Source organism: Pongo abelii, chromosome 1 (genome assembly GCF_028885655.2).
Source record: "Pongo abelii isolate AG06213 chromosome 1, NHGRI_mPonAbe1-v2.0_pri, whole genome shotgun sequence".
Taxonomy (NCBI): Eukaryota; Metazoa; Chordata; class Mammalia; order Primates; family Hominidae; genus Pongo; species Pongo abelii.
The window spans coordinates 217,385,423-217,409,526 of record NC_071985.2 but is presented as its reverse complement, the minus strand read 5'-3'; the positions used below and the strand labels follow the sequence as shown (position 1 = coordinate 217,409,526).

The 24,104-nt window shown below is 43.8% G+C and overlaps 1 protein-coding gene across 6 annotated transcripts in view; it reads right to left on the bottom strand.

Moving 5' to 3' along the window:
• FBXO42 (F-box protein 42) overlaps positions 1 to 24,104 on the bottom strand; it is a 107,915-nt gene that overhangs the window by 73,119 nt on the left and 10,692 nt on the right. Inside the window, exons 1-2 of one of the 6 annotated variants that reach the window (XM_054549710.2) lie at positions 3,456 to 4,145; positions 2,758 to 2,872 (exon numbers count right to left, since the gene is read on the bottom strand). The gene's annotated coding sequence lies outside the window, so the exon portion shown is untranslated. 6 annotated transcript variants of the gene reach the window in all.

The window sequence follows — 24,104 nt, the reverse complement described above, 5'->3', positions numbered from 1 at the left end:
ATCAGACCACAACGCAGACCTGACAAAGCCTGTCCAGAGAGCTCGGGAGCAAAGACGGCCACTCAGGGGAATCTAGTACTGGGCAGAAAGGGCAAGGCTCTAAATCACTGCTTCGCTCAACCACTGGCAGAAGGCGCCAAAGCTGAGGCAGACCCTAAAGGAGCTAACAGCTTCAGCTGGCCTCCTTACAGACGGACAGTAAGTCCTTTTGAAGGGCTAATTTTATTATTTTTTAATACATTTATTTCCCTTACTCAACACACTCTACCCAGACCATTTACTATGCCACCCCACTTTACAAATTTCCAGCATTCCCTCTAGCACTGATCAAAGGAAGAATAAGAACGGTCTTCTCTTCCCAGTTCTTCCCAAAATTGGGAAAAGCTGGATTTGCGGGGAGTGGGGAAGGAAATGAAGAGTAATCTCGAAATATACTTTGGGGCTTTGAGAAAGATCTAAAATGTTCCAAAAAGAGACACAGAGGGGACAGCAGAGAACAGAAACCTCCTACCTCATCTCTACCACTGCAGTAATTCATGCACTAATTATGGGTAACATCTTTTAAAACTGGAAGAATCACATTAAGGAAAATGAAAACATGAACTCATAAAATTGCTTCCAAGGTAATTTACCTACCAAACTGGCTGAAAGCTTATGATACTGCAAATGTGTCCTAGCAAAGTGGCTATTAGAATCTTAGTGATAATCAGCAAATTGGTGGCTACTTGGAAGGACTGGGAGTGGCTTAAGTCCACCTGGTGGTGTGGGGGAAAGGCAGTGACAGTGACAAAGAAGCAATTCCCTTCATTCCCCCAAAAGCAGAGAAGAGTATTATAATGGGTTTCCTGAAAATTGTATTAGAAAAAGGATCCTAGGCCAGGTGTGGTGGCTCACACCTGTAATCCCAGCACTTCGAGAAGCTGAGGCAGGTGGATCACGAGCTCAGGAGTTCGAGACCAGCCTGGCCAATATGGTGAAACCCTGTCTCTACTAAAAATACAAAAATTAGCCGGGCATGGTGCCGTGCACCTGTAGTCCCAGCTACTCGGGAGGCTAAGGCGGGAGAATCACTTGAACCTGGGAGGCAGAGGATGCAGTGAGCCAAGATTGCACCACTGCCCTCCAGCCTGGGCGACAGAGTGAGACTCCATCTTAAAAAAAAAAAAGAAAAAGAAAAAGGATCCTAGATAGTTAGGCCTCTTTCCATGCTCATGTGGGTAAGGTGTTTTTCAACATGACTGACTCGCTAGAGGGAGGCCTTTCAAACAACAGAGACCTCCATTTCCAGCCCAAATTCCTATCCTAAAACGTACAGTCGCCGAGCATGGTGGCTCACGCCTGTAATCCCAGCACTCTGGGAGGCCAAGGTGAGCAGATCACCTGAGGTCAGGAGTTCAAGACCAGCCTGGCTAACATGGTGAAACCCCGTCTCCAAAAAACTAGCTGGGCGTGGTGGCACATGCCTGTAATCCCAGCTACTCGGGAGGCTGAGGCAGGAGAATCGCTTGAACTGGAGAGGTGGAGGTTGCAGTAAGCCGAAATCATGCCACCGCACTCTAGCCTGGGCAACAAGAGCAAACTCCATCTCAAAAAAAAAAAAAAAAAAAAAAAATCAAACCATGCCTTTTATTACTGGAAAAAACATCACTTCCCATGGTCCCTCTTACTTGTTCCCTTGTATATTATCATTTCCTACTGGCTAACTTCCCTGATTTATTAACTTTCATATATATTGTTTTATTATTTTTTTTTTTTTGAGATAGGGTCTCACTCTGTCACCCAGGCTGGAGTGAAGTGGCGTGATCTCAGCTCACTGCAACCTGTGTCTGCCAGGTTCAAGTGATTCTCCCACCTCAGCCTACCAAGTAGCTGGCGCGCGCCACCATGCCCAGCTAATTTTTTTTTTTTTTTTTTTTTTTTTTTTTTTGAGATGGGAGTCTCGCTCTGTGCCCCAGGCTGGGGTGCAGTGGCATGATCAAATTTTTGTATTTTTGGTAGAAACAGGGTTTCACCATGTTAACCAGGCTGGTCTCAAACTCCTGACCTCAAGTAATCCACCATGCCCAGCCTAACTTTCTTATATTTTTAACCTCCACTCAGCTCTAAAATTCACCAAGGAAAAGAGCCCAAAGAAATGGATTCCTTGAGTTTGGCTGCATGGTTGATATTTAAATTAAATAGTTGCTCCCTTGAACAACATTTTGACAGACTATAAGCCTAAGGTCTGTTGCAGAACAAAATGAATCAATGGAGGCTGCAAAAGTTTATTTACATTACTATTTTTCCCGATCAGAATAAATTTGATTCAATAAAACAACTCACTCTTTCCAAATTGTCTTAAAATACAATAGCAAGCCAACATAAAGAGACTTATACTGCTGTAATAGCCAATGTTAAGCAATTTCCACCACTCAACTGTTACACCCTCCACAAAAACATCAAACCCCATACCTTTGAGGGCATGTTTGCTAACCTGGCCCTAGGCACAGATGCCAAGGAGAACACACATGGGTGAGCTCAGATGCAATTCCTCTGTAATTACATGCCCAACACCAATTTGCATAGCCCTTCTTTTTCACTTCCATGATTAGGTAATAAAATCATCACTCATATTCCCCCAAGGATATAGAGGCATTTTGAAACTCTGAGTTTTTCTCGTTTTCATGCCAAAAGAAGCCCTACAAACTTTTCACATGTAAGCATACTAACTCAATGAATGCAGTTTTCATGAAACTGTTTAAAAGAAGTCCTTCTCACCCTCCACATTTCTGTTAGACCTTCTCAGCTTCCCCAACGTGACTGAATGAATGTACTGGAATCTGAACTCCTTGGGGGCAGGACCATTGGCCTAGGCATCTTTGTCTTCTTAGCACTAGAAATTCAAATGAGTGTAAGGTTTATTGACATGTCTACTCAGAATACCTTTGTGCTGAGCTCGCAAGGGTTTTTTTTTTTTTTTTTTTTTTTTAAAGATAGGGTTCTGCTCTGTCGCCCAGGCTGGAGTACAGTGGCACAATTATAGTTCACTGCAGCCTTGAACTCCTAGGCTCAAGTGATCCTCCTGTCCCAATGTTCCAAAGTGCTGGGAATACAGGTATAAATCACTGTGCCCAGTCGTTATTTTATAATAAAAATTACATCATTAGGCCAGGCGTGGTGGCTCACGCCTGTAATCCCAGCAATCTGGGAGTCCGAGGTGGGTGGATCACCTGAGGACAGGAGCTCGAGACCAGCCTAGCCAACATGGCAAAACCCCGTCTCTACTAAAAATACAAAAAATTAGTCAGGCGTGGTGGCAGGCGCCTGTAATCCCAGCTACTTGGGACATGTAAAAAAAATTACATCATTAGTATATCCAGAAAATGGTAGATCCTACTTTTATATGTTACTAGATGTTGTCAAAATATTTTATTGGTCAGAATTAATACAAATCTCTGGTTTATGGAATTTCGTACCTTTTAAGGTGTATATACTGGCCTGAGTCTGCTGCCAGAGAGGAAACTACTTATTTGGCCCAGTAGTATCTTTTTCTTCTGAAAAACTACTATACTAGGCTAGGCGCGATGGCTCACGCCTGTAATCCCAGCACTTTGGGAGGCCGAGGTAGGTGGATCACGAGGTCAAGAGTTCAAGACCAGCCTGACCAACATGGGGAAACCCCGTCTCTACTAAAAATACAAAAATTAGCCGGGCATGGGGGCGCATGCCTGTAATCCCAGCAGGAGGCTGAGGCAGGAGAATTGCTTGAACCTGGGAGGCAGAGGTTGCAGTGAGCTGAGATCGCACCACTGTACTCCAGCCTGGGCAACAGAGCGAGACTCTTGTCTCAAAAAATAAAAAAATTTTAAAAAATTAAAAAAAAAAAAAACCCTATGCTACATCCAACTAAATACAAATCAGTTTCTAAAGTCCTAGTGCCTTACCCTTCTGAGGTATAAATTAAGGTTAAGATTTTGAGACTGGAAGATGTGGCCACTGTTTCTAGCTTTAATGCTGTGAAACCTAGCATAAGTCACACAGAGTAAGAAACAAAAACCTCCTTAAGTAATGAAAGTTCCCCACTTACTTCAGGAAGATTTTGTAAAGATAGTAGATATCAAGAAACTACTCTGAATTCATTGGAGAAAATCCGTAACCTAGAAAGAATCAACTCAAAAGAATTTCAACATGGGAATGAAACTGCTATGCATTTAAAAGCCATTGCCAGATTTGAGGGCAATATTTGATTCGTATTTTGCCTTTGGTTTCTATCCAACTAGACATCTGACAATCCTCTTGTGGTAAACACATCTTTTTTTTTTTTTTTTTTGAGATGGAGTCTCGCTCTGTCACCCAGGCTAGAGTGCAGTGGCACGATCTCGGCTCACTGCAACCTCCACCTCCCAGGTTCAAGGAATTCTCCTGCCTCAGCCTCCCGAGTAGCTGGGACTACAGGCGCCTGCCACCACGCCCAGCTAATTTTTTATTTTTAGTAGAGACGGAGTTTCACCATCTTGGCCAGGCTGGTCTCGAACTCCTGACCTTGTGATCCACCCGCCTCGGCCTCCCAAAGTGCTGGGATTACAGGCGTGAGCCACCACGCCTGGCCAACACATCTTTATTAAAGTTGGAATACACTTCATTTACCTAAAAGGAAGCTGAACATTTAAAATGCAATCAAACATATTTGTCACAAATTCAAAAGGTTAAAAAATGTAATTGGCCAGGCACGGTGGCTCACGCCTGTAATCCCAGCACTTTGGGAGGCCAAGGTGGGGGAATCACAAGGTCAGGAGTTTGAGACCAGCCTGGCCAACATGGTGAAACCCATCTCTACTAAAAATACAAACAATTAGCTGGACATGGTGGTGGGCACCTGTAATCCCAGCTACTTGGGAGGCTGAGGCCAGAGAATCGCGTGAACCCGGGAGGCAGAGGTTGCAGTGAGCCGAGATCGTGCCACTGTACTCCAGCCCAGGAGACAGTGCGAGACTCCGTCTCAAAAACAAACAAACAAAAAAAGTAATTAAGGGAACTTCTTACTGATAGATAATAAAATAAAGGACTGAGACCTAACTAAAAAATAAGGGACAGGGCTGGGCACAGTAGCTCACGCCTGTAATCCCAGCACTTTGGGAGGCTGAGATGTGCGGATCATTTGAGGTCAGGAGTTCGAGACCAGCCTGGCCAATATGGTGAGACCCCTACTAAAAACAAAAATTAGCCAGGCGTGGTGGTGTGCACCTGTAATCCCAGCTACTCAGGAGGCTGAGGCAGGAGAATCGCTTGAACCCAGCAGGCGGAGACTGCAGTGAGCCGAGATTGTACCACTGCACTCCAAGGTGGGTGAGGTGGCAAAGCAAGGTTCCATCTCAAAAAAAAAAAAAAAAAAAGAATAAGGGACAAGAAGGAGGAGTAGAGAAAAATAAAAAGAAGAAGAAGGGACTGGACTGAATGGAGACACCCACAGTCATCCCACAGCATGAGGGCTTCTGAGGCTTTAGGGACAAAGCAGCAACCCTGAACAGATGTCATTATGAACTCATAAAGTGAACCACCTTAGCAGCACTAATGTAGACTAAGTACTAAATGCTACTCTTGAAAACATAAAACACTGTTGAATGAGAGATTTACAGAAGATCATAAAATGATTCAATCTAAGACAATAAGCCTTCTTATGAATATACCACCGTTATCATTGTATCAACTCAAATGAAAAAGTTATAGAAAGTAGAAAAAGGATAAAATAAAAAATTCTACCTTACTCCATGAATTCAACAAATATCAATGAAACATTTGCTATATGTAAAAATACTGTGCTTATTGCAAGCTTGACTGCTATCAAATATTAAAAACACAAAAAGAAAAAATATATTATGCTTAGATCCCACACAAGGTACAAAAAGAAGATATGTCACTATTTACTGTCAAACAGACTGACCCACTAAGGGCCAAGGACACATAAATTAATAATACCAACACAGAACATTATATAATAAATGACCTATCAGACAAAACAAGAAGCCTTAACAGTTCAAGAAAGAAAGAGATGGCTTCTAACTAGTATAAGGAAGGTTCACAGACAAGCATTTCAGCTGAGCTTTAAAGACTAGGTAGAAGCCAGGTGTGGTGACTCATGCCTGTAATCCAAGCACTTTGGGAAGCCAAAGCAGGCAGAAAACTTGAGTCCAGGAGTTTGAGACCAGCCTGGGCAACATGACAAAACCCTTCTGTACAAAAAATACAAAAATTATTTGGCCATGGTGGCGCACACCTGTAGTCCCAGCTACAGGGGGTCGAGGTGTGAGGATTGCTTGAGCCCAGGAGGTTGATGCTGCAGTGAGCCAAGGTCGCGCAACTACACTACAGCCTGAGTGACACAGCAAGACTCTGTTTCAAAAAATCAAAAAACAACCACAAAAATAAAGAAGAGGTAGAATTTCAGAGAATAAAACTGGGGAAGGTGAAGGGATTAAACATTGTCAAATTATTGTCACTTAAACTGATATCCTTTGCCACTTACAGAATTACCTTTAGAGCTGGGTGCAGTGGCTCACACCGGTAAACCCAACACTTTGAGAGGCCAAGACAGGCAGATTGCTTGAGCCCAGGAGTTCGTGACCAGCCAAAGCAACAAAGTGAGACCCTGTCTCTATAAAAAATACAAAAGTTAGCCAGGCATGGTAGTGCAAACCTGTTGTCCCAGCTACTTGGGAGGCTGAGGTGGGAGGATCTCTTGAGCCCGAGAGGTGGAGGCTGCAGTGAGCCAAGATCATGCCACTGCACTCCAGCTTGGGCAACAGAGCAAGACTCTGTCCCAAAACAACAACAACAAAACAGAATTACCTTTAAGGCAAAAAAAAAAAAACAAACCTAAACTGAACTAAAAAACACATTTTTTACCCAATTGTTTTTAAGTACAGTTTAATATCTTAAATTCTACATTAACGAAGCGTATAATCTAGAGACTCCTTATTATTGACAGTCTATGTTTTGACCAAAAAAAGCCTAGAAATAGAATAATTTGGCATAACCATTGTTGCTATTAGCAAACTGTGAGCTATTATGACAAGCAAATTCAGGAAGCTATTTTATAAAGCATACCAAATTTCATAACAGATACCAGCTGCAGTTTTTAAAAATGGTGAACTCATTAGTGTGTTACCCAATTAAGATTCCCTTAATAAAACAGAAAAATTAAAAAATGGAAAAATAAAGTATTCCCACAAACTATCCATCAATATACTTTATTTTTTTTTGTTGTTTTGTTTTTGAGACAGAGTCTGGCTTTGTCACCTAGGCTGGAGTGCAGTGAACTCACTCAAGCAATTCTCCTACCTCAGCCTCCAGAGTAGCTGGGATATCCATAGGCATACGTCACCATGCCCAACTAATTTTTGTATTTTTAGTAGAGACAGGGTTTCACCATGCTGACCAGGCTGGTCTCAAACTCCTGACCTCAGGTGATCTGCCCACCTGGGCCTCCTAGAGTGCTGGGATTACAGGCGTGAGCCACCACACCTGGCCGAAAATTTCATATGGAGAACCATACATTTTAAATTCAGCAAAATGCTTTATTTGGTAGAAAGGTAAAATGGAATTTTAATGCCCAAATTTTTATTTATATATATATATTTAACTTTTTTTTTTTTTTTTTTTTTTTGAGACAGAGTCACTCTTGTTGCCCAGGCTGGAGTGCAATGGAACGATCTCGGCTCACTGCAACCTCCACCTCCTGAGTTGAAGCGATTTTCCTGCCTCAGCCTCCCAAGTAGCTGAGATTACAGGAATGCACCACCATGCCCGGCTAATTTTGTATTTTTTAGTAGAGACGGGGTTTCTCCATGTTGATCAGGCTGGTCTCAAACTCCCGACCTCAGGGGATCTATCCGCCTGGGACTCCCAAAGTGCTGGGATTACAGGCATGAGCCACTGTGTCCAGCCTCTTTATTGTTAATACAACTACTCGAGTTTTAAAATTTCTTCTTGAGGCCAGGTGCAGTAGTTCATGCCTGTAATCCCAGCACTTTGGGAGGCCAAGGCAAGTGGATCACTTGAGTTCAGGAGTTCAAGACCAGCCTGGGCAACATGGTGAAACTCCATCTCTACAAAAAATACAAAAATTAGTGGGGTGTGGTGGTGCACACTTGTAGTCTCAGCTACTCAGGAGGCCAAAGTGGGAGGATCACTTGAGCCCAGGAGGCAGAGGTTGCAGTGAGCCAAGATCACACCACTGTATTGCAACCTGGGCAACAGAACCAAACCCTGTCTCAAAAAAAAAAAAAAAGAAAAGAAAAAAATTATTCTTGAGTTAATTCTGATAGGTGATGTGTTTTCTAGGATTTATAAGTCATCTAAAACACGTAGGCCAGAATCAACTACACCTTTCATTACTCACATAATTTAAACAAACAACTAATAAAACATGGAGATGAGCTACATAAATGTCATCTAAGTAATGGCTAAGGCCCTTAAACAAGATAGGTCTGCTCTGAAAACGCTTAGTTTACTATGAACCATTTAATCTTCCTAATCCCAAAAGGTATCAACAAGGAAGCCTGCTCACTTACACAGCACCATCTCTCTCTCACCATCTCTCTCTATGACCCACTTCTAAACGTCATTTTAACTTCCTTTTTTCCCCATTAGACTGTACACTACTTGAGAACAGAGTCTAAGCCATATTTATCTTTGTACATCTGGCACATTAGTAGACACCTTATCAATATCGGTACTTTTTTGATGAATGAAGATCATAAAGTCCCTTACTGACGAAGGATGTTAATGACTCACTTATGGTTGCAAAGTATACTCTTGAGGTGTTCAGTGTTGAAAGACTTCACTGAACCATACTTTCACATGGCCTTGCTTATGACCAAAAGCACAAAGCCATCTGTAAGACAGTTCATCTTAGTTGGGAGTAGAGCATAAAATGTATTTTTCTTCACTGATGAATTTACTGAAATAAAAATAAATCTTAAGCAAACGCATAATTACACCTTTATGTAAATGCGCAATACTGTCAGGAGCCCAGCTGAAAAACCAAAAAGCAAAACAAAACAAAAATGCTAACTTTTAATTGTGATAAGTCCCAGAAGAAAAACATTAAAAGGAGTTCAAAATTAGAAAGATAAATAGATTCAGAGTTAAAGATAGAGCCTAAAGTATTTTGCCCAAACCATTCAATTCTTTAAAGCATTTTAAAATCCAAGTAACACTGAAAAGTGACCATCCTAAGAGTAGAGCTCGATGAATTACTGCAAAGTAAACACAATCTCATTTATTTTAAGATGGGAAAGTTTTTGTTTTGTTTTTTAAGACGGAGTCTCGCTCTGTCGCCCAGGCTGGAGTGCAATGGCACAATCTCAGCTCACTGCAACCTCTGCCTCCAGGTTCAAGCAATTCTCTCACCTCTGCCTCCCAAGTAGCTGGGACTACAGGCACACACCATCACATCCAGCTAATTTTTATATTTCAGTAGAGACTGCGTTTCACCATGTTGGCCAGGCTGGTCTCAAACTCCTGACCTCAAGTGATCTGCCCACCTTGGTCTCCCAAAGTGCTGGGATTACATATGTGACCCACTTTGCCCAGCCGGGACAGTTTTAAACAATCAAAATAGCCGGGCGCGGTGGCTCACGCCTGTAATCCCAGCACTTTGGGAGGCCGAGGCGGGCAGATCACAAGGTCAGGAGATCGAGACCATCCTGGCTAACACGGTGAAACCCTGTCTCTACTAAAAATACAAAAAATTAGCCGGGCATGGTGGTGGGTGCCTGTAGTCCCAACTACCCGGGAGGCTGAGGCAGGAGAATGGCGTGAACCCGGGAGGCGGAAGTTGCAGTGAGCTGAGACTGCACCAGTACACTCTGGCCTGGGCAACAGAGCAAGACTCTATCTCAAAAAAAAAAAAACAAAAAACAAAAAAAACAATCAAAATGATAGACATATCCAAGCCACGTAGCTTATACTGACAACTGCCACTATGAGAAATTCCAAGGTTTTCTATAAAACTGGTAAGACTCAAAGCTAACAACCCACATTTGTCAAAACCCACAGCATCAAAGAGTGAAATTTAATACATGTAAATTTTTTTAAAAAACACTTATTTAGGAGGCTGGGGGATCCCAGATTATGATAAAATAATCCAACTATATTACAAATATATGAGACCACCTTGGGTGGAGGAAAAGGTGTAACCTAAGTAACTTTGGAAATAAGGGGCATCTATAAGACTAAAGGCAAAAGAAACTGCATATAAGCACTAGTCTCTACTTGATAAAGTTGTTTCTCACAAAAGTAGAGGCTAACAATACTAATTTAGCTATACATGAACGATTAAGTAAATAGCTGGCAGATGGCTAGACCCAATTTTCTTACTGGAGTGGGAATTTACAAATAGTCAAGGAAGGAGGATAGAATGATCCTGTGATAATGGATTAGAGTGGGAGACAGGATGAACTCATGTTTAAATAGATACAGATGGTTACATATAGAAATATTTACAACTGGTGTATAATACATACACACACACATATATACGTGTTAGTATACACTCATCTACCACCTTGTTCTGTTAACTGCAAGGGCCTACAAGTAATAAGCATATCTAGAACCCAGATGTTCTTTCTAATACCATTCTCCAATAAAAGAAACCAGGGCTTCTTGGTGAAATGGCAGAATCTAGGAGGAGGACAGGAAATATATAAGATGAGCCTGGAGAATCCAGTACTGCCACAAAGTAAGGAAGTGCCCTAAAAACGAAACAAAACTGATGGGATTGGCAGGGCGCGGTGGCTCATGCCTGTAATCCCAGCACTTCGGGAGGCTGAGGCGGGTGGATCATGAGGTCAGGGGTTCGAGACAAGCCTGACCAACATGGTGAAACCCTGTCTCTACTAAAAATACAAAAATTAGCTGGCTGTGGTGGCGGGTGCCTGCAATCCCAGCTACTCAGGAGGCTGAGGCAGGAGAATTGCTTGAACCCAGGAGGCGGAGGTTGCAGTGAGCTGAGATCGTGACACTGCACTCCAGCCTGGGCAACAGAGCGAGACTCTGTCTCAAAAAAAAAAAAAAAAAGAAAATTGATGGGATTGTGTAAAACGGGCAAAGGAGACAGATGAAAGAGCTCCTGATGGTCAAAACTGAAACAACTGGGCCATAAAATAAATTGGTATTGGATTAAAACCCAAAGTACAGGCCAGGTGCTGTGGTTCATGCCTGTAATTCTAGCACTTTGGGAGACTGAGGCGGGTGGAGTGCCTGAACTCAGGAGTTCGAGACCAGCCTGGGCAACAGGGTGAAACCCCGTTTCTACTAAAATAAAATAATTAGCCAGGCGTGGCGGTGTGCACCTGTAGTCCCAGCTACTCAGAAGGCTGAGGCAAGAGAACTGCTAGAACCAAAGAGGTGGAGGTTGCAGTAAGCCGAGATCGCACCACTGCACTCCAGCCTGGGAGACAGAGCGAGACTCCATCTCTAAATCAATCAATCAATCAATCCCAAAGTACAAAATGAATACCCACAAATTCATATTGATATAACTGATTAAGAAAAAAAAAGGCTGGGTGCGGTGGCTTATGCCAGTAAACCCAGCATTTTGGGAGACCGAGGCAGGCAGATCACGAGGTCAGGAGTTTGAGACCAGCCTGGCCAACATGGTGAAACCCCATCTCTACTAAAAATACAAAAAAATAGCTGGGCGTGGTGGTGCACACCTGTAAGCCCAGCTACTCGGGAGGCTGAGGCAGGAGAATTACTTGAACCAAGGAGGCAGAGGTTGGAGTAAGCTAAGATCTCGCCATTGCACTCCAGCCTGGGAAACAGAGCAAGACACCATCTCGGGGCGGAGGGAAAAAACGGGGGAAATCTCCCATGCAGATTTCCAAATAATTCGTGTATGTACGTTTTCCTCTCACAGTAGTAGAGCATAATTTCCCCTACCTTCCTAACTTGTCTCCACCTAGGTGAAGTTACTATATTATTATCACACAATGTAGCTAGACACTAAGCTAGTTTTACAATGGACAGAAAGTAATTTCATTCCTGCATACCTTGGGCAAATAAAACTTTCTGTGTATCTATGCCAGGAAATTCATAATGGGGAAATGAAGATTAAAAAATTTAAAGTAGGCAGGGTGCAGGGGCTCATGCCTGTAATCCCAGCACTTTTTGAGAGGCCAAGATGGGAGGATCAATTGAGCCCAGGAGTTCAAGACCAGCTGGGATAACACAGACTGGCCCTGTTTCTACAAAAAAAATTTTAAAAATTAGCCGGGTGTGGTGGCAGCTACCTGGGGGGCTGGGGTGGAAGGATGGCTTGAGCCCAAGAGGTGGAGGCTGCAGGGAGCTATGGTCTTACCACTGCACTCCAGCCTGTGTGACAGAGTGAAACCCTGTCCCCCACAAAAATTAATTTATTTGGCCAGGCACGGTGGCTCACACCTGTAATCCCAGCACTTTGGGAGGTCGAGGCAGGCAGATCACAAGGTCAAGAGATTGAGACCATCCTGGCCAACAAGGTGAAACTCTGTCTCTACTAAAAATACAAAAATTGGCTGCTGCGGTAGGTAGCTCATGCCTGTAATCTCAGCACTTTGGGAGACAGAGGAGGGTGAATCACCTGAGGTCAGGAGTTCGAGACCAGCCCGTCCAACATTGTGAAACTCCGTCTCTATTAAATATACAAAAAATTAGCTGGGCATGGTGGTGGGCACCTGTAATCCCAGCTACTCAGGAGGCTGAGGCAGTAGAATCACTTGAATTCAGGAGGCGGAGGCTGCAGTGAGCTGAGATCCTGCCATTGCACTCCAGCCTGAGCAACAAGAGCAAGACTCTGTCTCAAAAATAAAATAAAATAAAAAATACAAAAATTAGCTGGGCATGGTGGCACGTGCCTGTAGTCCCTAGCTACTTGGGAGGCTGAGGCAGGAGAATCGCTTGAACCGGGGGGCAGAGGTTGCAGTGAGCCGAGACAACGCCACTATACTCTGGCCTAGTGACAGAGTAAAACTCCATCTCAAAAATAATAGGCTGGGCGTGGTGGCTCACGCCTGTAATCCCAGCACTTTGGGAGGCCGAGGTGGGAGGATCACGAGGTCAGGAGTTCAAGACCATCCTGGTTAACACGGTGAAACCCCGTCTCTACTAAAAATACAAAAAATTAGCCGGGCATGGTGGCGGGCGCCTGTAGTCCCAGCTACTCAGGAGGCTGAGGCAGGAGAATGGCATGAACCCGGGGGATGCGGGGCTCGCAGTGAGCCGAGATCGCATCACTGCACTCCAGCCTGGGCGACAGAGCGAGACTCTGTCTCAAAAATAATAATAATAATAATAATAATAATTTAATTAAAAAGTAAAAACCGGTCGGGTGCGGTGGCTCATGCCTGTAATCCCGGCACTTTGGGAGGCCGAGGCAGGTGGATCACCTGAGCTCAGGGGTTCGAGACCAGCCTGGCCAACATGGTGAAACCCTGTCTCTACTAAAAATACAAAAATTAGCCCAGCCTGGTGGTGGGCACCTATAATCCCAGCTACTCAGGAGGCTGAGGCAGGATTTTCACTTGAACTGGGGAGGCGGAGGTTTCAGTGAGCCGAGATCGCACTACTGGGCAACAGAGCAAGACTCAGTCTCAAAAAAAAAAAAAATAAATGCAGCCAGGCGTGGTGGCTCATGCCTGTAATCCCAGCACTTTGGGAGGCTGAGGCGTGCAGATCACCTGAGGTCGGAAGTTTGAGACCAGCCGGACCAACATGGAGAAACCCTGTCTCTACTAAAAATACAAAATTAGCCAGGCATGGTGGTACATGCCTGTAATCCCAGGCACTCGGGAAGCTGAGGCAGGAGAATCGCTTGAACCTGCGAGGTGGAGGTTGTGTTGAGCCAAGATCGTGCAACTGCACTCCAGTCTGGGCAACAAGAGCAAAACTCCATCTCCAAAAAAAAAAAAAAAAAGAAAAAGAAAAAGTATATAATATCAGTTGCTGGTTACATCTCATTAGCTTTAATATTTAGTCACTTCTGATACAGCATATTTTTTGTTCATTCTGGGATAACAGATTTAGGACAGCGAAAAACAAGTGAAACAAAAATGTAATCCCCTCTTTGCCACCTTCGATAAATTTAATCACACACTGAGAGCTTTGCTTGTACTTAAAAATGATAGTAAATTTATAGGTTAAAATTTTAAAATTGCTCCAACACAGAAGGGAGGCACATTTGTTATTATTACCATTGCTATAGTTGAATGAAGGAAGATTAAATATACCTATTATTCTCCAAAAAAAAATGCTTATGGAATTGATTAAAAGATTTAATAAATGACATTGCCATATTGTGATTTAGTAAGCAAATAAAGTTATCCTCCTGGACCTTGGAAAATAAATCTTACTTGGTTTAACTACTCCTGTCAACAATGTTTCAACTAATGAATTTCTTTTCCTTTTTTTTTTTTTTTTTTGAGATGGAGTTGTTCTGTCGCCCAGGCTGGAGTGCAGTGGCACAACCTCAGCTCACTACAACCCCCGTCTCCACAGTTCAAGTGATTCTCCTGCCTCAACCTGCTGAATAGCTGGGATTATAGACATGTGCCACCATGCCCAGCTAATTTTTGTATTTTTAGTAGAGATACAGTTTCACCATGTTGGTCAGTCTGGTCTTGAACTCCTGACCTCAAGTCATCTGCCTGCTTCGGCCTCCCAAAGTGCTAGGATTACAAGTGTGAGCCACTGCGCCTGGCCTCGACTAATGAATATTTTTGATAAAATGAATAAAATTATCAGGCAATAGTGACCAAAGCATGTCATGAATTTAACAACGAGAAGAGTAGTGGCTTTTTCCAACAGATTTCAATTCAGTCATCTGAAGTACTTGTTTGTGAAATACCTTAAACTCCTTTCTCATTTCTAGTCTCTGCTCTTGCTGGCCAACCCCTCTTGCAGAAATACTGTACTCCTACTTGCCAGTAGGACAAATTCCTACTCTGCCACGTAAGAGTTACCTCTTCTTGAGGTGCTATCCCCTCCAGCCAATTAAGTATTCCTCTGACCTTCTATTCATTTTGTACAGTATCTTCATTATCTCAAAGTTATATAAATATTTGTTGAGTGAGGTGGCCTACAAGACATAAGCCAACATTAGATAAATACTACAGATAGTTTCTACTTTTCACCACTTCATAAGTTACAATTTTGCTTATTAACCACTTGCCTAATTAAAACCCACATTAACAGCCAGGAGTGGTGGCTCATGCCTATAATCACAGCAACTCAGGAGACTGACACCAGAGGATCGCTTGAGGCCAGGAGTTCGAGATCAGCCTGGGCAAATAGTGAGACCCCCATCTCCAAGAAGAAAAAAAAAATGCTAGGTATGCTGGTGTGCACCTGTAGTCCCAGCTATGTGGGAGGCTGAGGTGGGAAGATTACTTGATGATTGCACCACTGCACTCCAGCCTGTGACAGTGCAAGACCATCTCTTAAAAAAAAAAATTAATTAAAATATGAAAAAATAAAATCCACATTTTACTTCTCATTGCTATGGTATCCAATAAAGTCAAGACAAGGCAAGAGCACTAAAGCAATCAAGATGCAAAAATGCACAGCCACGAGTTTGCTTTAAGGAAAATATGCCTTAAGATGTGGTGTCCAGAAATGTGAAAATTGCCAATACCAATTGTCTTTTTATGTGTGTTGAATCATACTGTATTTCAGATGGGTAGTGTTATGGCTGAAAACTGTTAATACTAGTTCAATTTTAACAGTCAGCATTTAAAGGGATGGAATCCAGAAAACTAATTTCCGTCTCTGACCTTCTATAAATTTGCTATGATCTCAGGAAAACTGATTTTGCATACCATATCAACTGTATGGTAAAAATAATAATCCATCAGAAACTTCAAAAGGCTATATTTTGTACCATTTCTACGAAAATAAGTGACGACTGTGCAGAATACAAATATATTCAAAGATAGCTTATAATATGAAATTCGGCTACCAGACAGAAATATGGGGAAGACAAAAGCGTTCACTTCATTTAAGACTGATTCTAGGACGGGCCCGGTGGCTCACGCCTGTAGTCCCAGCACTTTGGGAGGCCGAGGTGGGTGGATCACGAGGTCAGGAGATCGAGACCATCCTGGCTAACACGGTGAAACCCCGTCTCTACTAAAAATACAAAAAATTAGCCGGGCGTGGTGGCGGGCACCTGTAGTCCCAGCTACTCGGGAGGCTGAGGCAGGAGAATGGCGTGAACCCTGGAGGCGGAGCTTGCAGTGAGCGGAGATCAAGCCTGGGCGACAGAGCGAGACTCCGCCTCAAAAAAAAAAACAAAAAAACAGACTGATTCTACAGATAAGACTAATGACCTGAGAACACCTCCCTGACACTTGGAGCAAAAGGCCAATGATGTGGTCTATTTTAAACAGTCCACTTTTCAATAATGTTTAAAATAACCCACAACTAACAACATAATTTCACTGCTTCATGTTTACTATTCTGTATCAGTTTACAAACTAAAATTAAACTGACATACACTTAACAGAATTCCCAACAACACAACAACATTATCATACAAAAGATAATACCAAGGTTGTTATGAGTTATCTAGTTCTCTGTTACTTCCTTAATGCTGTAAACTACAAATCAGAACCCCAAATAGGAGAAATGCTAAATAGAGAGTACATGAAGATGACTCATACAGACAAACAGGTATGCAAAAACATTCAAAGTTCTCTTATTCTTAAATATTGAAATTCCTTAAAGCAAATACGAATTAAATGGAGTTCTAGAAGGGTAAACAGTGATCCTTAGTATCAGGAAGAAAAAACTATTTTAATGATGGCCATGCACAGTGGTTCACACCTATAATCCCAGCACTGTGGGAAGCCAAGGTGGGCGAATAGCTTGAGCCCAAGAGTTCAACACCAGCCCTGGCAACACAGCAAAATCTCATCTGTACAAAAAAAAAAAAAAAAAAATTAGCCAGGCTTGGTGGCTCTGTCTCAAAAAAAAGAGAAAAGAAAATAAATAAAATTACCAACATGGTGGCTTGTGTCTGTAATCCCAGCGACTCAGGAGTCTGAGGTGGGAGGACTGTTTGAGGCCAGGAGTCCAGCTGGGGCAACATGGTGATCCTCCTGCCTCAACCTCCCAAGAAGCTGGGATTCCAGGTGCACACCACCAAGACCAGCTAATTTTTTTATTTTGTAGAACCAGGATTTCACCACATCGCCCAGGCTGGTCTCAAACTCCTGGGCTCAAGTGATCCTCCTGTCTTGGTGTCCAAAAGTGCTGGAATTACAGGTGTGAGACACCATGCCCCCAGGTCATATCACTTCCTAACTAATCTGCCACAATAGAGAGAATTAGCTCGTTTCCCACTTCCTTCCTTCTTCCCTCTTCAATCTATTCTTTATTTTGCTGTAGTATTAAACTTCATGATGCAAATCTGGATCAAAAACTTTTGACTGGGCCCGGCACAGTGGCTCATACCTGTAACCCTACCACTTTGGGAGGCTGGGGCCTCTAATCCTACCACTTTGGGAGACCGAGGCGGGTGGATCACCAGAGGTCAGGAATTCGAGACCAGCCTGGCCAGCATGGTGAAACCCCATCTCTACTAAAAATACAAAACATTAGCTGGGCGTGGTGGTGGGCACCTGTAATCCCAGCTACTCCGGAGGCTGAGGCAGGAGAATCGCTTGAACCTGGGAGGCAGAGGTTGCAGTGAGCTGAGATCACGCCATTGCATTCCAGCCCGGGTGACAGTGCGAGACTCCATCGCGCCAAAAAAAAAAAAAAAAAAAAAACCTTTTGACTGTTTTAATGCCTATTCTTTCAAATTCAAGGTTTTTAAATTTTGTTTTGTTTTTGAGATGGAGTTTCGCTCTTGTTGCCCAGGCTGGAGTAAAATGGAGCGATCTCAGCTCATTGCAACCTCACTGAACACCTCCTGGGTTCAAGCGATTCTCCTGCCTCAGCCTCCCAAGTAGCTGGGATTACAGGTGCCCGCCACCATGCCCGGCTAATTTTTCTGTTTTTAGTAGAAATGGGGTTTCACCATGTTGGCCAGGCTGATCTTGAACTCCTGACCTCAGGTGACCTGCCTGCCTCAGCCTCCCAAAGTGTTGGGATTACAGGCATGAGCCACCACATCTGGCCTAATCTTACTTTTTGTGTGCCTCTCCTCACTCTGATCTATTCCTCTCTCCTTCAGCCAAATGATCGTAATATTGTCTCTTCCCACCTCTATGATCCTTTGTTCTTGCTGCCTTTTTTTTTTTTTGAGATGTAGTCTAGCTCTGTCACCCAGGCTGGGGAGCAGTGGTGTGATCTTGGCTCATTGCAACCTCCACCTCCTGGGTTAAAGCAGTTCTTTTGCCTCAGCCTCCTGAGTAGCTGGGATTACAGGCACACACCACCACACCTGGCTAAGTTTTGTATTTTTAGTAGAGAGGGGTTTCATCATGTTGGCCAGGCTGGTCTCGAACTCCTGACCTCAAGCACTCCACCTGCCTCGGCCTCCCAAAGTGCTGAGATTACAGGCATGAGCCACTGTCCCTAGCTGTGCCAAGGCTTATTTGGACATATTCATAGAAGAAAGATGTCTGGGCTGGGCGCGGTGGCTCACGCCTGTAATCCCAACACTTTGGGAGGCCAAGGCAGGTGAATCACCTAAGGTCAGGAGTTCAAGACCAGCCTGGCAAACATGGTGAAACCCTGTCTCTACTAAAAAATACAAAAAATATCTGGGTGTGGTGGCAAACGCCTGTAATTCTAGCTACTTGGGAGGCTGAGGCAGGAGAATCATCTGAACCCAGGAGGCAGAGGTTGTGGTGAGAGCAGAGATCACGCCATTGCACTCTAGCCTGGGCAATAAGAGCAAAACCCTGTCTCGAAAATAATAATATAAACATCTCTGCAATTGGACTGTCTTTCCAAACACAAGTGCACATATTTTATCTATAATAGTTTCAGCTAAGAGTGCACAGCAAAAACAACTGTCCAAAGATAAAAGAACAACCAAATCATTAGGTACTCAGAGGAAATCTCATTCAATATCTCCTAAGGTTCCAATGCTTCTCAAATTTTAATGTGAATCTAGTTTATAGATTCAGATTCAGTAAGCCTTGGGTGGAACTTGACACTCTGCATTCTCACCTTGATGACGCCAGCACTGCCAGTTTGGGGACCTTGAGTATCAAGGTCTTCAGTAACCATTAAAATGTAGCTGGTATCAATACTAGATGAGAAAAAGGAATCAACAGGTATTGAGAACATGTGCCAGGTGCCTTATCTCATTTAATCTTTACTTCATCTCTGTGAGGAACATATTATCAATTCTGTTTTTTAAGATGAGGATAATTGAGGCTCAGATAAATTAACTTGACCATGATTACACAGAACCAGATTTCAACCCAATCATCGGACTCCATTTATTCTTTTTAACAGATACTATAAACCGTCATTGAAATTAACTTCAAATCATCCTCAAAAGAATAATAGGCCAAGCCAGGCACAGTGGCTCACGCCTGTAATCCTAGCACTTTGGGAGGCCAAGGTGGGTGGATCACCTGAGGTCAGGAGTTCAAGACCAGCCTGCCCAACATGGTGAAACCCCCCGTCTCTACAAAAAATACAAAAATTAGCTGGGCACGGTGGCAGGCACCTGTAATTTCAGCTACTCGGGAGGCTGAGGCAGAAGAATCGCTTGAACCCAGGAGGCAGAGGTTGCAGTGAGCGGAGACTGCGCCACTGTACTCCAGCCGGGGGGAGAAAGAGCGAGACTCCATCTCAAAAAAAAAAAAAAAGAATAGGCCAAACACAGTGGCTCATGCCTACACTTTGGGAGGCCAAGGAGGGAGGATCGGCCAGGCACAGTGGCTCACACTTGTAATCCCAGCACTTTGGGAGGCTGAGGCAGGTGGATCACGAGGTCAGGAGATCAAGACCATCCTGGCTAACACAGTAAAACCCCGTCTCCACTAAAAATACAAAAAATTAGCCAGGCGTGGTGGCAGGCGCCTGTAGTCCCAGCTACTCGGGAGGCTGAGGCAGGAGAATGGTGTGAACCTGGGAGGCGGAGCTTGCAGTGAGCCGAGATCACGCTCCACTGCACTCCAGCCTGGGCAACAGAGTGAGACTCCAACTCAAAAAAAAAAAAAAAGGAGGGAGTATCGCTTGAGCACTGAGGTTGAGGCTGCTGTGGACAGCATGGCCCTATCTCCAAAAAAAAAAAAAAGAATAACAATGTTGCATGACATCTTGTCTTGGATACAGACTTTCACTTTCCTCTATTACCTATTTCTTCAAAATGTCCTACCTTTTATTGTTATCCCCCTGCTTTGATGCTGGTCATTGTCATCCATACTTGAACCAAAATAGTAGACACCTACCTCACTGTTCTGACTCTAGCCTTTTGCCTCATCAATCTAGAGATTATTCTGCAGTCTCCAGGAATTCACTAAATGTGAGCAGACCATAAGCATGGTAAAAATAGTGTTTCAAGAGGAATTCAAAGTACTTTACAATCTCACAATGCTCCTATCAAATCTCTTGGGTGGCATATAAACCTAGCTTCCCCACTGATAAACAAAAATATTCTGCAAAGAACATAATACATTTTAACAAGATGCTGTGATGGAATGGAACATTTTATTTCCATTTGTCTTTTTTTTGTTTTTTTTTTGAGACGGTGTTTCGCCCTTTTCCCCAGGCTGGAGGGCAGTGGCACAATCGCGGCTCACTGCAACCTCCGCCTCCCAAGTTCAAGCAATTCTGCTGCCTCAGCCTCCTGAGTAGCTGGGATTACAGGTGTGCATCATCACCTCCGGCTAATTTTTGTATTTTTAGTAGAGATGGGGTTTCACCATGTTGGCCAGGTGGTCTCAAACTCCCAACCTCAAGCGATCTGCCCGTCTCAGCCTACCAAAGTGCTGGGATTACAGGCATAAGCCACCCTGCCCAGCGGTCATTTATCTTTTTTCTAGGGGTGGTCAAGGCAAAGGAATGCCTTCCTGCTTCTGCCTTCTACTCACTTCTCTAGAGCAGAGGAGAGGACCTCCTTCCATCACAAGTCATTTCCTACTCCATTCCACATTAATCATTTCCAGAAGTCCATCTACACCATTACTTATTGACACAATGTCACACTATTTCATATTGTTATAGTTTTTTTGTTTTTGTTTTTTTGACATGAAGTCTTACTGTGTTGCCAGGTTGGAATGCAGTGGCATGTTCTTGGCTCACTTGCAACCTCCGCCTCCTGGGTTCAAGTGATTCTCCTGCCTCAGCCTCCTGAGTAGCTGGGACTACAGGTGTGTGCCACCACGCCCAGCTAATTTTTGTATTTTCAGTAGAGGCAGGGTTTCACCATGTTGGCCAGGATGGTCTTGATCTCTTGACCTCATCATCAGCCCGCCTCAGCCATCCAAAGTGCTGGGATTACAGGCATGAGCCACCATACCCAGCCATAGTTATGTTTTTATGCAAATTTTCTCAATAACCGGATTATACATTTTTGGTTAATATCTGCACAGCTGGAACAGATTATAAATTTATGAAAGGTAGATAATGTCTTGATTACATCTTATCCGCAGGAAACCTAAAGGACAGTGGTGTATATGCACATGAAGTAAATCTTTGCTTCACCTGATCATAAAAATCACCTGGCCAAGCACGGTGGCACACACCTGTAGTCCCAGCTACTTGTGAGTCTGAGGTGGAGGATCACTTAGCCTGGGAAATCCAGGCTGCAGTGAGCCATAATTGTACCACTGCACTCCAGCCTGGGGACAAAGCAAGACCCTGTCTCAAGAAAAAATTTAAAAAGTAAATTACCATCCTGGCTAACACAGTGAAACCCCGTCTCTACTAAAAATACAAAAAATTAGCAGGGTGTGGTGGCAGGCGCCTATAGTCCCAGCTACTTGGGAGGCTGAGGCGGAAGAATGGCGTGAACCCGGGAGGTGGAACTTGCAGTGAGCCATGATCGTGCCACTGCACTCCAGCCTGGGCGACAGAGCAAGACTCCAGTCTCAAAAAAAAAAAAAAAAAGTAAATTAAAAAAATTAAAAATCACCTAGCAGGTAGATTTCCTGGAGACTGTTTCAGAAAAATAGGCATGAAAGCAGAAATCTTAATTCTATCAACAAGGACCACAGATCCAAATCCAGAAAACCTTTGGTGGTACTTTTTTTTTTGAGACGGAGTTTCACTCTTGTTGCCTAGGCTAGAATGCAATGGTGCGATCTCGGCTCACTGCAACCTCCACCTCTCCCAAGTTCATGCAATTCTCCCGCCTCAGCCTCCCGAGTAGCTGGAATTACAGGCGCCCACCCCGTCCAGCTAATTTTTTGTATTTTTAGTAGAGACGGGGTTTCGCCATGTTGGCCAGGATGGTCTCAAACTCCTGACCTCAAGTGATCCACCCACCTCAGCCTCCCAAAGTGCTGGGATTACAGGCATGAGCCATCGCGCCCGGCCAACCCTCAGCAGTACTTCTAAAACTTAACCTTATGTTCTCATTTATAATTTTCTTATAATGCTTTATACACTTTACTGAGCAACAGGCTTAAAATACAGTTAATAAAACTTGCAGAAAAATACAAAATAGTATAAGCAGGAGTAGATCTTAGATTATAGAGCAATTGAACCCTTATTTCACAAATGAGGAAAGTGAGGTCAGAAAACCTAACTGGCTTTTTCATACAGCTAATGAGTAGCAAAAATAGAAACTCTATCTTTTGTCTTTCAGCCCAGCACTTCTTCTATTGCACCATACCAAAATTTATTTATAAAAGATCAGCAGTAAAGCATTATTTACTAACGTCCATCAAAAACAGACCAGTTGAACAAACTCTGGTACATCCTCACTGTGTAGCTGTGGAAATGAATAAGGGCTACCTCTGTTCCAATATGGAAAGATCTCCAAAATATATTAGGCGAAAAGACCAAGAGGCTGAGCAGCGTATATAGTAGGAAAACCTTTTGCATAACGGGAAAAAAGAATATATGCAGATATTTGCTTATTATTGCAAAATCCAACATTTAAAGGATAAACCAAAACCAAATAAATATTAGAATGGTTCAAGCACCAACCACGAGACAACCCTTGGCAATTCCGCCTCAAAGTCCCAGCTATAAAAGTGGTAGTAGACTGGAAGCGGTGGCTCAAGCCTGTAATCCCAACACTTTGGGAGGCTGAGGCGGGCAGATCACGAGGTCAGGAGTTCGAGACCAGCCTGACCAACATGGTAAAACACCGTCTCTACTGAAAATACAAAAATTATTTGGGAGTGGTGGTGCACGCCTGTAATCCCAGCTACTCAGGAGGCTGAGGCAGGAGAATCGCTTGAACCCGGGAGGTGGGGAGGCAAAGGTTGCAGTGAGCCGAGATTGCACCCCTGCGCTCTAGCCTGGGCAACCAAGCGAGACTGCATCTTTAAAAAAAGATAAAAAAAAAAAAAGAAAGTGGCAGTAAGTTTGAGTGGTGGTCCCTACTATCTGATATTCTTAAAAGTTCTGGGCCGGGTGCAGTGGCTCACGCCTGTAATCCCAGCACTTTGGGAGGCCGAGGCAGGCGGATCACCTGAGGTCAGGAGTTCGAGACTAGCCTGACCAACATGGAGAAAACTCCGTCTCTACTAAAAACACAAAATTAGCCAGGCATGGTGGCATGTGCCTGTAATCCCAGCTACTCGGGAGGCTGAGGCAAGAGAATCCCTTGAACCTGGGAGGCAGAGGTCGCGATGAGCCAAGATCGCATCATTGCACTCAAGCCTGGGCAACAAGAGAGAAATTCTGTCTCAAAAAAAAAGTTCTGGGCCAGGTGCAGTGGCTCATGTCTGTAATCCCAGCACTTTGGGAGTCTGAGGTGGGTGGATCACCTGAGCCCAGGAGTTCAGGACCACCCTGGACAACATGGCAAAACCCTAACTCTACAGGCCAGGCGCAGTGGCTCACGCCTGTAATCCCAGCACTTTGGGAGGCCAAGACGGGTGGATCACCTGAAGCTGGGAGTTCGAGACCAGCTTGACAAACATGGAGAAACCCCATCTCTACTAAAAATACAAAATTAGCAGGGTGTGGTGGCACATGCCTGTAATCCCAGCTACTCAGGAGGCTGA